This window comes from Eurosta solidaginis, chromosome X (assembly GCF_040869045.1).
Source record: "Eurosta solidaginis isolate ZX-2024a chromosome X, ASM4086904v1, whole genome shotgun sequence".
Lineage (NCBI taxonomy): Eukaryota > Metazoa > Arthropoda > Insecta > Diptera > Tephritidae > Eurosta > Eurosta solidaginis.
The window spans coordinates 38,227,482-38,241,724 of record NC_090324.1 but is presented as its reverse complement, the minus strand read 5'-3'; the positions used below and the strand labels follow the sequence as shown (position 1 = coordinate 38,241,724).

General features: G+C 40.6%; 2 pseudogenes; both read left to right on the top strand.

The window, feature by feature from the left end:
- Positions 1-10,453: 10,453 nt before the first annotated feature.
- LOC137234859 (origin recognition complex subunit 4 pseudogene) lies at positions 10,454-11,636 on the top strand (annotated as a pseudogene).
- Positions 11,637-11,677: 41 nt separating this feature from the next.
- Positions 11,678-12,712, top strand: LOC137234858 (eukaryotic translation initiation factor 2 subunit 3-like; annotated as a pseudogene).
- The last annotated feature ends 1,531 nt before the right edge of the window (positions 12,713-14,243 follow it).

Here is a 14,243-nt window from a genome sequence, read left to right as displayed (position 1 = left end):
TTTTTGTTTGCCATCACTAGCCAATAGGTGCGTTCCAAAGGTGACTCTCCCAAATGGACCATAACAAACCTGCTTCGCTTTGAAGACCTGACGATGAAACGAACAGAAAACCGGTTCATCTGTGGGAAGCCAATTCCAGGAACCTCCGATGACAAACAACGTGGGGCACGACTCACCCCTAAGATAAGAGTCTCAGCGTTCTACCGCGAAGCTAGCCGGGCAACAAGGTCCATCAAAAAAAAATCAGTTAAATCAAATATTGAAGTAATTCTGTTTCTTAGTTTAAAAGGTCTTTACGGCAATTAGACATTTGTTATGGAGAACTCGTCAAAACTCCGTATGGTTCTAGTGGTTATCGCCCCCACAGAAAGGCAAAAAAAAAATATGGGTGTAGACATTTTGATAAGGAGAACTCGTCCAAACTCCGAAAGGCTAGTCCAACCCAGGGAAACGCGTGTCACTCTTGCTCAACTTCGTTCTGGATACTGTAACAGGTTAAACTCTTACCTATCCAGAATCAACCCCGACATACAAAATGTATTCCCCGCTTGCAATGTGTCCCCACATGACACCAACCATCTCATCAATTGTAATGTGGAACCAACGCCTCTAACACCCCTTTCCTTATGGTCCACCCCTGTTGAAACGGCAAGTTTCCTTGGACTCCCGTTAGAGGATATTGATGACAATTTGTGATCGGTCGCGGCTATTAGGTGGGGCGAGCATTGCTACAACAACAACCAGTCCGGACAACCTGATTCGTCAACCGCTCACCTCGGACTGGTGGAATGGTCAACTTCACACGTTGCCCGTACTGACCACTGAGACCAGCGCCTCCGGTGCCACGTTGGGTGCCATCTGTTATGGTTTACGCATTTTCAATGGAGCAGTAAGGGAGGCAGTCGGCATGATCTAGTGATGCTCTGTCGCTTGTCATGTCGGCTGGGCGGGGTTCTTGCCAACCTTACCGTCCTGTGCCATAACAGGAAAAAGTTACTATCATGCCTTTTAAATGGTCTCACAGCGCAGAACTAATTCAAAACGCTGGAAATTCAAAATAAAACAACATCCGGTCAAACCGGATGCCACGGACATACCGCTAAACATTCAAAATTTAAAAAATTCAAAAAAAAAAAAAAGCCGAACGCAAAAAAAGTTTGCCGAACCGGACCTGACCGGTTACTAACTCCTGAAAAATCAAAAAAAAAAAACTGAAAAATTAAAAGGGGGAAAAACAAAAAGGGCCGAATAGAACTTGGGGGCGCTGCGGGTGTTGTTGCGACGCCCGGTGCTGAGCCCACCGTCAAAATCCATGGCCACCGTCGCCCTAAAATTTCGGTGGCCCCTTACCTGTATACCTTAGTACCTTCTAATTAAAACTGAAAGCCAGCATTCCCATTATTACAATCTTTTTATTTACAACTCATTATTAAATAATATTAGCAAGTTCATTATAATTTAGCTTATCCAAAACCGAAATTTGTTGCGTGTTTCCAAAGCAAACTAATCTCTTTACTTAATCTTACTTGATTTAAGACTAAACTTATTTATAGGTTATTTTGGTCTTGCCTATTTCTTTCGAAAAGGGGTTCAAACAAAATCGTTATCTTTTGACCCAAAAAGGAGAAAGGAACACGTTAAACTTATTGAAAAGCGGAACATTAATGAAATCTTATTCTTTTGTTTATTGATAAACCTAACAGTAAAAGCAGTTTATTTTAAAATTAGCAAGTATTATGGGGTTTTATGAGCGGCCTTCTATCTCATTAGTGGTTATGTGGTTAATGGTGTTTTATATATTAATTTTAGTTATCTCTTCACTTACTATTTTCATTTTACCTTGGTTTTACTGGATTTTATTTTGATTTATTTTTATTTTATTTAGAAACATCTTTATTCGTAAGCATGCTATTGCGATTATGTAAATTTATGTATGTATATAGTTGTATTTATGTAAATGGGTTTGGGTATTTGTTCGTTGTATTTACTTATCTTTACTTACATATGACACAAGTACAGAACAAATTTTATGTAAAAAGTCTTAATGAGGTTTACATTAAATTCCTACATCTAGGTATACTTTTAAATATGTAGCAAACGTACACCCCCTTACATAGATGTACGTATGCCGCAAGTAAAGACTAAAAATTTGGTAGAAAGTCTTAAATGAAATTTATATTACATACCTACATCTACGTATACTTTTAAATGTGTAGCAAACGTACACGCCCTTACATAGATGTACGTATGTCACAAGTAAAGACTAAAAATTTGGTAGAAAGTCTTAAATGAAATTTATATTACATACCTACATCTACGTATACTTTTAAATGTGTAGCAAACGTGCACGGCCTTACATAGATGTACGTATATCACAAGTAAAGACACAAATTTTAGCAAAAGGTCTTAAATGGAATTTATAGTACATACCTACATCTATGCATACTTTCAAATATGTAGCAAATGTGCCCGCCCTTACATAGATGTACGTATGTCACAGGTAAAGACAAAAATTTTAGTAAAAGGTCTTAAATGGAATTTATAGTACATACCTACATCTATGTATACTTTCAAATATGTAGCAAATGTGCACGCCCTTACAAGATTTAAATGGGGTATATATTATATACCTACATCTATGTATTCTTTCAAATGTGTAGCATACGTACACGCCCTTACATAGATGTACGTATTTCACAGGTAAAAACAAAAATTTTAGTAAAAGGTCTTAAATGGAATTTATAGTACATACCTGCATCTATGTATACTTTCAAATATGTAGCAAATGTGCACGCCCTTACTTAGATGTAGGTATGTCACAAGTAAAGACTAAATTTTATACAACAAGATTTAAATGGGGTTTATATTATACACCTACATCTATGTATTCTTTCAAATGTTTAGCAAACGTACACGCCCTTACATAGATGTACGTAGATGTACTTTCGCAAGTAAAGACTAAATTTTATACAAAATATTTAAATGGGGATTATCTTACATACCTACATCTATGTGGATTATCCATATGTAGTATTTTTTCCAAAACCCAACAATGGTTTACTAAATTAAATATGAGAAAAAAAATTGGTTTCCGTATTACGGAACTAACTCACCAGGTTTAGTTGCTGGTCTTGGTGTCACGCTAGGTTCGTTGCAGCAGGCCTATGTGAGGCGGCCCTGCTGGTTGTTTTTATTACTAAAGTTGACGTTGCAGCAGGCCTATATGAGGCGGCCCTGCTGGTTGTTGTTACTAAGGTTGGTGTTGCAGTAGGCCTATATGAGGCGGCCCTGCCGGTTGATGTTACTAAAGTGCATGTTGCAGCAGGCCTATATGAGGCGGCCTTGCTGGTTGTTGTTACTAAAGTTGATGGTGGTGGTACGTCTGGTAGATGTGGCGCGTTTGGGTGACGCTGCCGATGGTATAACGCGCATTGATGGCGCGGCGATGGTGGTTGGCGCCGTTGGTGGCAGGTTGTCGGGCGTGAGTGGTGGCACCCATACATATATAGAAGAATGCGCTTTGTTTTATTTCTCAGTTTTGGTTCGGCACCATTTGAACGCCCTAAGCACCTGACACACGTTTCTATTTCACAGATTTAGTAGTGAAAATATGTTTGTGGCTGCTAGATATGAGAATGCGGTTGGCTCACGTTTCTCTAAAAGGTTACAGCTTCCGACGCCTGTTACTAGAAACTGTTGAGTCCTATGGCTTAAGTATCACCTATGTGAATTCATGTACGAACTAACCAACTTGAGCCGTTGAGTTGGAGTTGGTGGTGCTCCTTTGAGTACTGGTATTTTACTTAGTCTTTCAAGAGTCATATAAAACAAGTAACTTCCCTCCTTGGGTTGCCCCAAATAGTTCACACGGAAATCCAAAAAGCAATGTCCGAGAAATTGCTATTCAATGCAACTTTATAATGAGTTTACGCCAGTATCTCTTTTTTCGGTGTTTTATCAGTACTGACGGCGTTTTGCTCTCAAACACGTTTTTATTTCCAGATTTCGTTGTGAGAAAAAGCACTGGTACCGGAAACTGCGTTTTCCTGCTGGTTTTGCAAATGGCTTCACAGCGGCGGTGGCGACATCTAGTGTTCATTTCGTTCAAATTGCCATGGCACGTTTTTGTTTGCCATCACTAGCCACTAGGTGCGTTCCAAAGTTGACTCTCCCAAATGGACCATAACTGTTTGTTTAAGCGCGAAAATTATAGAATTTTTGTAAATTATTAATATTTGTTGTGTTATGAACACCTATCTTAGCGCTTCTTTTTATATTTTCATTTTAAAACTCGTGGAATTTGCAATACAACATTTTTGAAAAATTACTGGCAATAAATAAGCAAAATACTGATAAAAAAAGCAACATGAGTGCTCCGGAAAACTATTTGGTAAATTACTAATTAATTAAGGAAATTATAAAAAATAAGGTGTAGTAATCTTTCAGATTGGATCTCTTCTCTTGGATGACCTGAGTGAATTGCGTGATACTCAAAACTCAATGCGCATACAAATTGAGCACTCCATAATTGCAGCAATACAATCAATGGGGCCGGAAAATTATTTGCGCATAATACCACTAACAAATAGAAAGGGTGTAGTGCTGTTAGAATGTTCCTGGTTGCTAACGTTGTTGCGTGAAGGCGCCAGGGATGCTACATTCAAATTATTTGTTATGGAGCAGATTTTAGTATTTTTTGTACAAAAAGTGCGGGGACAAGCCGAAGAAGCTGTAGCGTTTTTAATAACATTTACAAAAATAATGCCATCTCCATTGGTTGCAAATCATTTGGAGACAATTGTAAGTATCTTACAGGATTGCTTGCCATGTTTAATTACATTTCTTTTTTTACAATTTAAGATTAAATCAATGTCAGCTATGGCCAAAGACACCAAACGCTTTTGTCGAATACAAATTGGTTATTTGTTGAAAAAACTTTGCAAACGTTTCACTGCTGAAGAATTAATTAAATTCGTACCAGGCGATGTTAAGGTAACACATCGACGTCTCAAGAAAATACGGAAGCAAATGCCACGTGAAAATGGAAAACAGTTGAATGTGAAGGATAAGAAAGATGATGAAGTTTCTGAATCTCCTTGCAGCATTGATGACATACTAGCAGATTCAGATTCTGATTTACCCGAAGAAGATGAAAGACTGATTATAAGTGATAAAGCTGTACCTGGTGGCTGTGTCAGTGGCACCACAAGCAAAGATACTGATAATGATGGTGACGCTGGTACTACAATTAAGAAAGCCCTTAAACGTGGCATGGATGTTGACTCCAGTGATGGTATGGTACTATGATTTTATAAAATTTTACTGCTTTTTTAATAATATAACAATTTGTCAACTCTTGCAGAAGAGGAACACCCCACTACAAGACGCAAACGTAAAGCAACAGATGCCATCAGTATGCGCTCGGGTAAAATGAATACTTCAAAATATATAGCCCGTGGCAAGGGTCTACATCGTCCATTAGGTGTTGCTAGCAATGATGCAATATCTATGAAGTCTGGCTACTCAGCAAAGTCGGACAAATCGCGAAAATCTACAGCAGGTGATGCATATGCGGGTAGTGAATATACAACAAAGAAAGCTTAAGGCGATATGAAGAAAAAATGCAAACTCGATCCGTTTGCATATATACCGCTCAGTCGAAATACGCTAAAAAAGGTTAGATTTACTATATACTGCAAAGCCAAATCAGTGGCTAAAAAATTTGAAATAAGGTTGAATTCCGTTATTGAAAGAAATTGCTATGACGAAATGGGTTGTGTAGTTTCGTAACATTTCGGGATTGTTTTGGAAGTATTTTTACTTTTTTTCTGGAACTTTGTATTGCTTTGTATGTATGTATTATTTTTAAAGTTTATGTCCAACTTAGAATAAGTCGATTTATGTTTTATATGTCTTTTTATATTTCTTTGCAGAAAGGGAGCAAAACACACAGACACATTCAAAAATATCGTAAATAGTGCGCGCAAAGGTGCGTTGAAAAGTGTTAAACATAAAGTTGCCAAGCCTTACAAAAAAATAATAAAATTATGAAAAACTGCATAACGAAAAAAAATGTATACCCATATACTTACTTATATTGTATATTTTAAAGTTATCTTGCTGTTAAACAAATGAGTTATAAATCAAAAATGATAAGCAGAAAATAAAATTAAATAACATTATATAAACTGTAATAAATGTAGTATATGGGACTACATTTAAATAAGAGATTAGAACTAGTTAGCAACTACGTAAGTATATGTGGATTAGAGGTCTACGCCGATCCTTTTATCGGCGGCGGCGGCGTACTCCGGTATTCTTACTTTTAAAAGCTTGATCCTTCTATTTAAAAAATAATATTTAGGAAAGGTTTTGTTTGTATGTGTTGCGGCGGCAAGACCACAAATAGGGCGCGCTCGCAATAATGGTGGGGAGAAAAGAAAGAAAAAAAACACAACGATTACGTTATAAAGGATGCACAATAATGTTTATTCAAATAGAAGTAAATGCAAATACAAAGTTAATCCACTTAATCACAATTCAATGAACTCGTTAGAACAAAAAAAAAAATACACACTAATGTTTATTCAAATAAAGGGTATATGCAAATGCAAAGTTACTCCACTTAATGGCAATTCAATATTTCCGAAGATGGAAGTGCAAAATGAATTTTAGAATTTTTAATATTGTTGAAAGACTTACATTCGGTGGCTTGGCTGCTGGCGGTTTCTTAAACGTTCGCAAAAGAAGTGAAAGAGGTAAAAAGCCTTTTGTTCGCGGTCACCGCCGAATCCTAGGCTTAACTATTATCCGGCGGGGTAAACAGTTATCGGTATAAACCGATATGTATAAATGAAAGATGTGAGGTAAAAGGACAACGAAAAGAAAAACTTAAGTAATACGAGGGTGCACCGCCATATTTAGGCTTGTGGCCTAAACATGCCGGCCCCTTGCGGCGAGCAACTTCGAAACGATCGTAACGCCCCAACAACCAAGTCCCAAAGGGCTCGCGAGAACGAATCTCAACTTAAAATTAACGAATCTCAACTTAAATTTAGGCCCTGCTGTAAATGCGTATGGAAGAAAAATAGTGTGACCAGGATGCATAATTCGACCGACGCCAGACGCTTCTCCGTCGAATTCCTGTGAATAAAGAGATGTTAGTCGAAATAGACATGGGTTGATTTTAGTGCACTTTACTTATTGAATGGACAGATATCCGATTATTGCTGGTGGGCTCCAGACACTACCAACCCGAATATGGTGGCTTGAGTCAGCAGCCCGCCGACGTTCGACGGTGGTGTGCCGCTAACCATTAGGCTGGCGTAGACGTCGGCACCTAGTGTGAGCCGGACAGGTGTAGACCGGTGGAAAGCTGGATCCGCCAGCTTCATAAATTGGAATGGCGTGGCTACCGATGGATCCAGAGTTACTGTCGGACTAAGCCGTGAATATCGCGACACCACTGTGGCCTGGGTCGTCACTGCTCCCGTTACCCCGTATTTCCCTCGCAGAACAAGCGTGCACTTCACGTGATAGGTCGTGCCGGTACGCTCTAACCCGAAGTCCTTCGAGAGATTCGCATCGATGATTGAATTCGGAGCGCACGGATCGATAAGGGCGCGTACTGCGTGGAGCTTACCTCCTGCTGCTATCCGAAGGACCGCCGTTGGAGCTATGGCTAGAAATGCGCGTGTAATGGTTGTTGCTAGAGGCGTCTCCCGGAGGTGTCCTGTTCTGAAGCCGGCTGGCGTTGTTGGTTGGCGCGCGAGCGTGGTTACTTGGTTACGAGCATTATACGGGGCTGCCCTACCAATTGAGCTCCTTGACGAGCGGGACGGACGCGGTTCCGCGTCGCCACGGCGCCCCCTGGTAGAACGGTGCGATGGGGGGAAAGGACGCGTCTCCCCGCCATCCCCGCGTTGTGCGTTTGAAGGCCTTTCATGCCGTAGGAGCGGTCGGAAACGTTGTGGTCCTGAACCGCTCGGTGGTGTCGTGGCTAGCATTGAAGTAGGATCTTCCCGTCGTTCGACCTCTTCCTCGGCGACGTCCGCTTCCCACCACAGGGTTTGTTCCGTGACGTGGATGGATAGGGCTCCGTCGGAGCTCTCTTCGCCATCGCTCTCGTGGGACGGTGGTGGAACGTCGTCGAGGTGTGTTGACGTGTGGTGCTGCTCGTTGCACCGATGACAGCGATCTTCGCTGGGACATGTCTTCCGTTGGTGGAATGGCGATAAGCAATTTGTGCAATATCTATGATCGTCTTTAGTCGATCCATGTTCGTCATGCCCCGGTAAATCGGGCAGAGCCTTATGCTGTGCGACTTTTGACATAGCCGGCAGGGGGCGCTGAATGTGTTGCCGCGTGCCTCCGTCTTGGCGCGTTTGTGGGACAATCCAGTCATTCTGGAATATCAAATTGTTAGTAGAACATTCGTAGATGCCCTTAGATTGGGTGGCTTATGAGCCGGTACTAGGAGCTTAAGTGGCTGAGGTCGGGGTTGGCGTACTCGGGATATAGGGTTGTGTGGAACGAATAATCTTATTAAGTTATTCTGTCGATGTAATGATTTGTTTGTAGTGGTTGAAACCACTGTTCTATTTAATATAATTTTATTGAGATACGCCTAAAGGTATCTTTAGTTTTGGTAAATGTTCTCATCATAATGAAATTCTGATATTGAAAGCAGTCACCAATGGTGAGAAAAAAAATAAAAATTAACAAATTATTGAATATAGACTGAAGACAAACTACATTCTTTGGTGTTTGCCTAATACAGGCAATATGCGGTAATATACGCTACATTTGTGTAGCAGATGGTATCACGAGTTACCCGTGTATTTTCACGGCTCCTTGCAATTGCCCTACAAAAATTTGGTCACAAAACTTACCCACGCCCATGCAAATGTGGCTATGAATATAACCTATGAATGACTGTAAAATGACTAGTCAAATGACGTGGTGCAGATAAATATGCGACAGATGTAAAGTGGCCTTTATTCGCTGTCTGGGAACACGTTTTGTGTTGATTTGGGCCATGTTGTGTGAGAATCACAATTTTGTGGTGTGTTTGTTGATTTCAACACATCCTGGCGCAAATAGCCTACACTATCGAGTGTGGTAATTTGTAGAGCTGTCAGCTGCTCACTCTTCCAATCGTTGGAATGAGACAGCTGTGCGGTGCTGCCAATTTGGCAGCGTAATGAGACATAATGGTCATGTCATGCAATCATTTAGGGACAGCTCGCGTCTGAGTCCTGACGCGACATCAACGCTGATAATTATTTCTGGAAATTTTCATTTTTTTTTGTTTTGGGTTTTCCCATAACGTTGATTTTGTTGAATTATTATTTCGTAAAAATATTCTGACCCTTCCTTTAATTATTTTATCAATCTTAAAGATTGTATTGAAATCTCCCATAAGCTCTTCCACCGTTAAGTGTACGCTACTAAACAACGTTGAAAGGCTTGGAAATTTTACGGTCTTAAAATTCGAAGTTATTTCTTTATAGTTCACGAAATAGTCTAAACTAAGTTGGAGTTGAGAAGAAGGCTTAACTTTTCCAAATGAAAATAATAATGGCAAGGAAAATAACTATTTTGCTTATCTTTTTTTTGTTTTTGATAAAAGGAAGCCCCTGATAAACAAACCAGAGCGCGCCTTCTTAGCTAGGTCTATATTTTCGTGATTATATATATGTATTCTGATTTTGTTCACGGACTAACACTCGGGTGTGTTGGATCTCACGGATCCGAGTTTTGATACTCTTTGGATCGTGCGCAATGTGCTTACTGCGTAAAGGCTCCATTATTGGTACTTAGCATAGACTTCACTTGACTTGGCGTAAACTTGGCAACTTAGCCACGATTATACTCCACTTGGCGCATAAAATCTGGCATCATAATCAGCGTTGAAATTTATTTTTAAATAAATGTCAATTTGTATGACAAAATGTCAAAATGAAATGGAAACAAACAAATGGCATCTCAAAATGTAAACGTCACTTAGAACTTACATAGTAAATCAAAATTCAACAGACTTCTAAGTCAAGTTAAGTCTTCAGTAATCAGTAACATGCAATGTTCATTTAACAGAACTTTAAGTGACAGTTCGCAAGCCAAGTCAAGTCTATGCTAAGTATCAGTAATGGAGCCTTAAGAACCGAAAAAACAAATGTCATCGAGTGGCAACCTTGTTTCGTTCATTCAAAATATCATTCATTCATGGAAATGAATATAGAGACATTTTTGAATGAATTTTCATTATGAAGAAAAATTGTAATGGTAAGTATACTGGTATCGTTCCCGTTTTATAATTCTGCAAAAATTATTCAATCTCTTTTTTCTTTTTATTTACTCTTTATTTTCAGGTACCCTGCTACAACTTGGGTGGATTACTGGCACCACCTGAGTGAAAAATTCAATTACTAGAGGATGGTAAAAACCAAATGGTATGCCACTACTACAACGCACTGCAGAGTTGGGTAAATCAAATTCGCTGTTACTCATTGGGCCGCAAGGTTCTGGAAAGACTACATTAATAAATGCAGTGCTGACCTTGTTGCTTTGTCCGATTTTCAACAAAATACAATTCTGGCGCACTTGAATGGCAACCTGCATACAGACGATAAGCTGGCACTGAAATCAATTACTGTACAAATGCATTAGAAAATGCTGCAAATGGTAAAGCTTTTGGTTCGTTCGCTGAAAATTCAGCTTTTCTTTTGGCATGTTTAGAATCGAGGGATAAACGCTCAAAAAGCGTTATATTCATATTCGAAGAGTTCGATCTCTTTTGTGCGCACCACAATCAAACGTTGCTATACAATTTGTTCGACGTGTCACAATCAGCACAAGCGTCAATATGTGTAGTAGGAGCAACTTGCCGCTTAGATGTTATTGAGCGACTGTAAAAACGTGTCAAATCTATATTTTCTCGTAGACAAATCTTCCTTTTTTCCTCAGCTAGTACATTTGAAAAGTAGGTGGATCTTTTCGAATTATTAAGCGTACCTCATGAAAAAAAAATGAAACCAATAGCGGAGCATGTATCTCATTTAAAAATGTTTAATTCGGCTGGGTTAACAATTCACCGCCAACATTTTAATCCATCCAAATATTATTTTAATAGAAAATATGTCGACTCATGGAATAATCACATAGCCGGTTTAATTGATGATGACAATTCGGTAGCTGTTTCCTCTGCGTACATTATACACATATCACATCAGAGCAGATTTCTGAAGTGGTTGCTACCGACACAATTGATTCAAGAGTTGAGCTACTCTGTGGCTTGTCCGTACTCGAAATATGTCTTGTTATTGCTATAAACCACCATTCCGAAATCTATGATCGTGACCCCTTTCAATTTTGAAATTGTGTTTGCAACATTTGCTACGTTTGCAAAGGTCTCAACCACTGTGCAAGGTATTGAAGGTGCTGTCTCGCTGAAGGCGTTTGAACGTTTGCGTCACATGGAAGTAATACAACCGATTTCTAGCGTAATTGGTAAAGTACAAAAAGATTTCGAAATGCATCGTCTAGCGCTAACCTACGGAAAAGTCAACGATGCAATGCATAAATATCAAGCGCTGCCAACTGAGGTATCGCAATGGGCGCAAAGTTCCATAATTTAAGCAAAGCTAAACTATGATTTAAATTCTTTATCTAAATTAAGAACTCCAGCAAAGATGATAGCTTTCCTTGTACACGTCCTTCATGTTCGGATCGCTTCAAGTTGGTACGTCATGTAAGCTTCGTAGATTGCCCCGGTCACGATATTCTTATGGCTACAATGTTTAACGGTGCTGCTGTTATGGATGCTGCAGTATTGTTAATTGCTGGTAGCGCATCCTGCCCTCAACCTCAAACTTCTGAGCATCTGGCTGCTACTGAGATGATGCGGCTCAAACAAATCTTAGTTTTGCAAAATAAAATTGATTTGGTAAAAGAGCCAAGCTAAAGAGCAATACGAAGAAGTCGCACCAGTTATACCAATTTCAGCTCAGCTAAAATACAATATCGATGTATTGTGTGAATATATTACAAAAAAGATTCCGGTGCCACAATGTGATCTCAAAGCGCCTCCACGATTAATCGTTATACGTTCATTTGACGTAAACAAGCCTGGATGTGAGGTGAACGATTTAAAAGGTGACGTAGCTGGTGAACCTGGTGTGGTCACAAAAGATAGTGAAGGCAATATTACTTGTAGACCAATTTTTCGCGTATCGTCTCATTGTATGCTGAGCAAAATGAGTTACAATATGCAGTGCCCGGTGGTTTGATTGGTGTCGGTACGAAAATAGATCCGACATTATGTCGTGCTGACCGTCTTGTTGGGCAGGTGCTGGGTGCCGTTGGCAATTTGCCTGATAGGTACATTGAATTGGAAATTTCATACTACCTCTTGCGGCGATTATTGGGTGTGCGTACGGATGGTGATAAAAAGGGTGCACGAGTTGAGGAAATGCAAAGAAATGAAATTTTATTAGTAAATATTGGTTCGTTGAGCACAGGTGTTCGGATATCGGCTACAAAGGGTGATTTAGCTAAAATTGTGCTCGATACACCAGTATGCACTGAGAAAGGCGAGAAAGTTGCTTTAAATCGTCGTGTGGAGAAGCATTGGCGTTTACTTGGATGGGGTCAAATCTTCGGTGGTAAAACTATACAGCCTGTATTGGACAGCGAACCCGTTGATTGGAACTAATTTATGATGGTGAGTAGGTAGTAATGATAGCTAAATCACCTTAATTTCAAATCAGTTAATTTAAAGGCGAAACAACGTTGAACCAAACAACTGCTTCAAATACTACCACAGCCAAAACCACAGGAACATGCAGAACCTGCGCACAACATAACGGAGGATGGCAGAACCTGCGCACAACATAACGGAGGTTGATACGCAAACAGATTTAAAAGGTATGATGTTAACTATATTACCTTACGGTAATAAAATATTAGATGTTTTAAGACAAAATCGTGCTTATTGATTAAATGGTATTCTGTGGCAGATGTTGGATCTGCGTTAGGATTGTGTTGGCCTCGTTCGGGGTGAACGAGAGCTGGGTTGAGCGAGTTGTTGGCCTCGTTCGGGGGGAACGAGAGCTGGGTTGCGGGGTTATAACGGTTGCGAGTTACAAGTCACCCTCACTGGAGGGTGGTAGCAGGACCAATTGCGTGATTGGTCTGGTGGTTTGTCCCCTTGCCGTATCCAGTTCGACGACTCGAACTCGGTTATCGGGGCCATAGTGAAGATTGGCTATCCAAACTAGTCTCCATTCGTTAGGAGGCAGATTATCCTCCTTAATGACGACTAGGTCTCCCTGTTTAAGGTTGATTGTGGATGCTTCCACTTAACGCGCTTCTGCAATTCGGTGAGATACTCCGTTTTCCACCGTTTGCAGAAGGTTTGATGCAGCGCCTTAAGTTTTTCCCATACATTGACGAGTGATGCGCGATTCTCGCTGACGTCGATCTCCGGTGGAGCTAACAGGTGCCCTCCAACGAGGAAATGGCCTGGAGTAAGTGGCTCCCAATTAGACGGCTCGTTGGAGGAGGGGCTTAACGGTCGAGAATTGAGACAGGACTCGATTCGACAAAGTAGTGTGCTGAACTCTTCAAGGGTAAATTTGTGACCCAGAGCGATCTTCTTGAAGTGGTTCTTGAAGCTTTTGACCCCTGCCTCCCATAGTCCGCCCATGTGAGCAGCTCCTGGTGGTATGAAATGCCATGTCAGGTTTTGGTGACTGTACTTGGATAGAGTTTGGTTGCGAGCGTCCGCCAGGAAATCTTTGAGTTCTGAGCGGAGAGCTCTGGAGGCTCCGACAAAGTTGGTTCCGTTGTCGGAGTAGATGTTCTTTGGACATCCTCGCCGAGCGACAAACCTATCGAAAGCTGCCAAAACCTGACATGGCATTTCATACCACCAGGAGCTCCTCACATGGGCGGACTATGGGAGGCAGGGGTCAAAAGCTTCAAGAACCACTTCAAGAAGATCGCTTTGGGTCACAAATTCAACGGTTTGGTCATTTCGGAAAGATCCGGGGTTTTGCCTCAAAATATAGCAGATCGTTCAAACATTATCAGGAGTAGCTCCTTGCGGAGAGATTGCCCCTCGTTCACTTACTCCAGAGAGGCTTAGAACCTAACCCCGGTCTTTGGAATTGCTGCGTCGGAGATACATAAAATGGTCACACTTTTGTCTGTATATTTCGGCGTAGATTGTGGCTCCTTGGCGA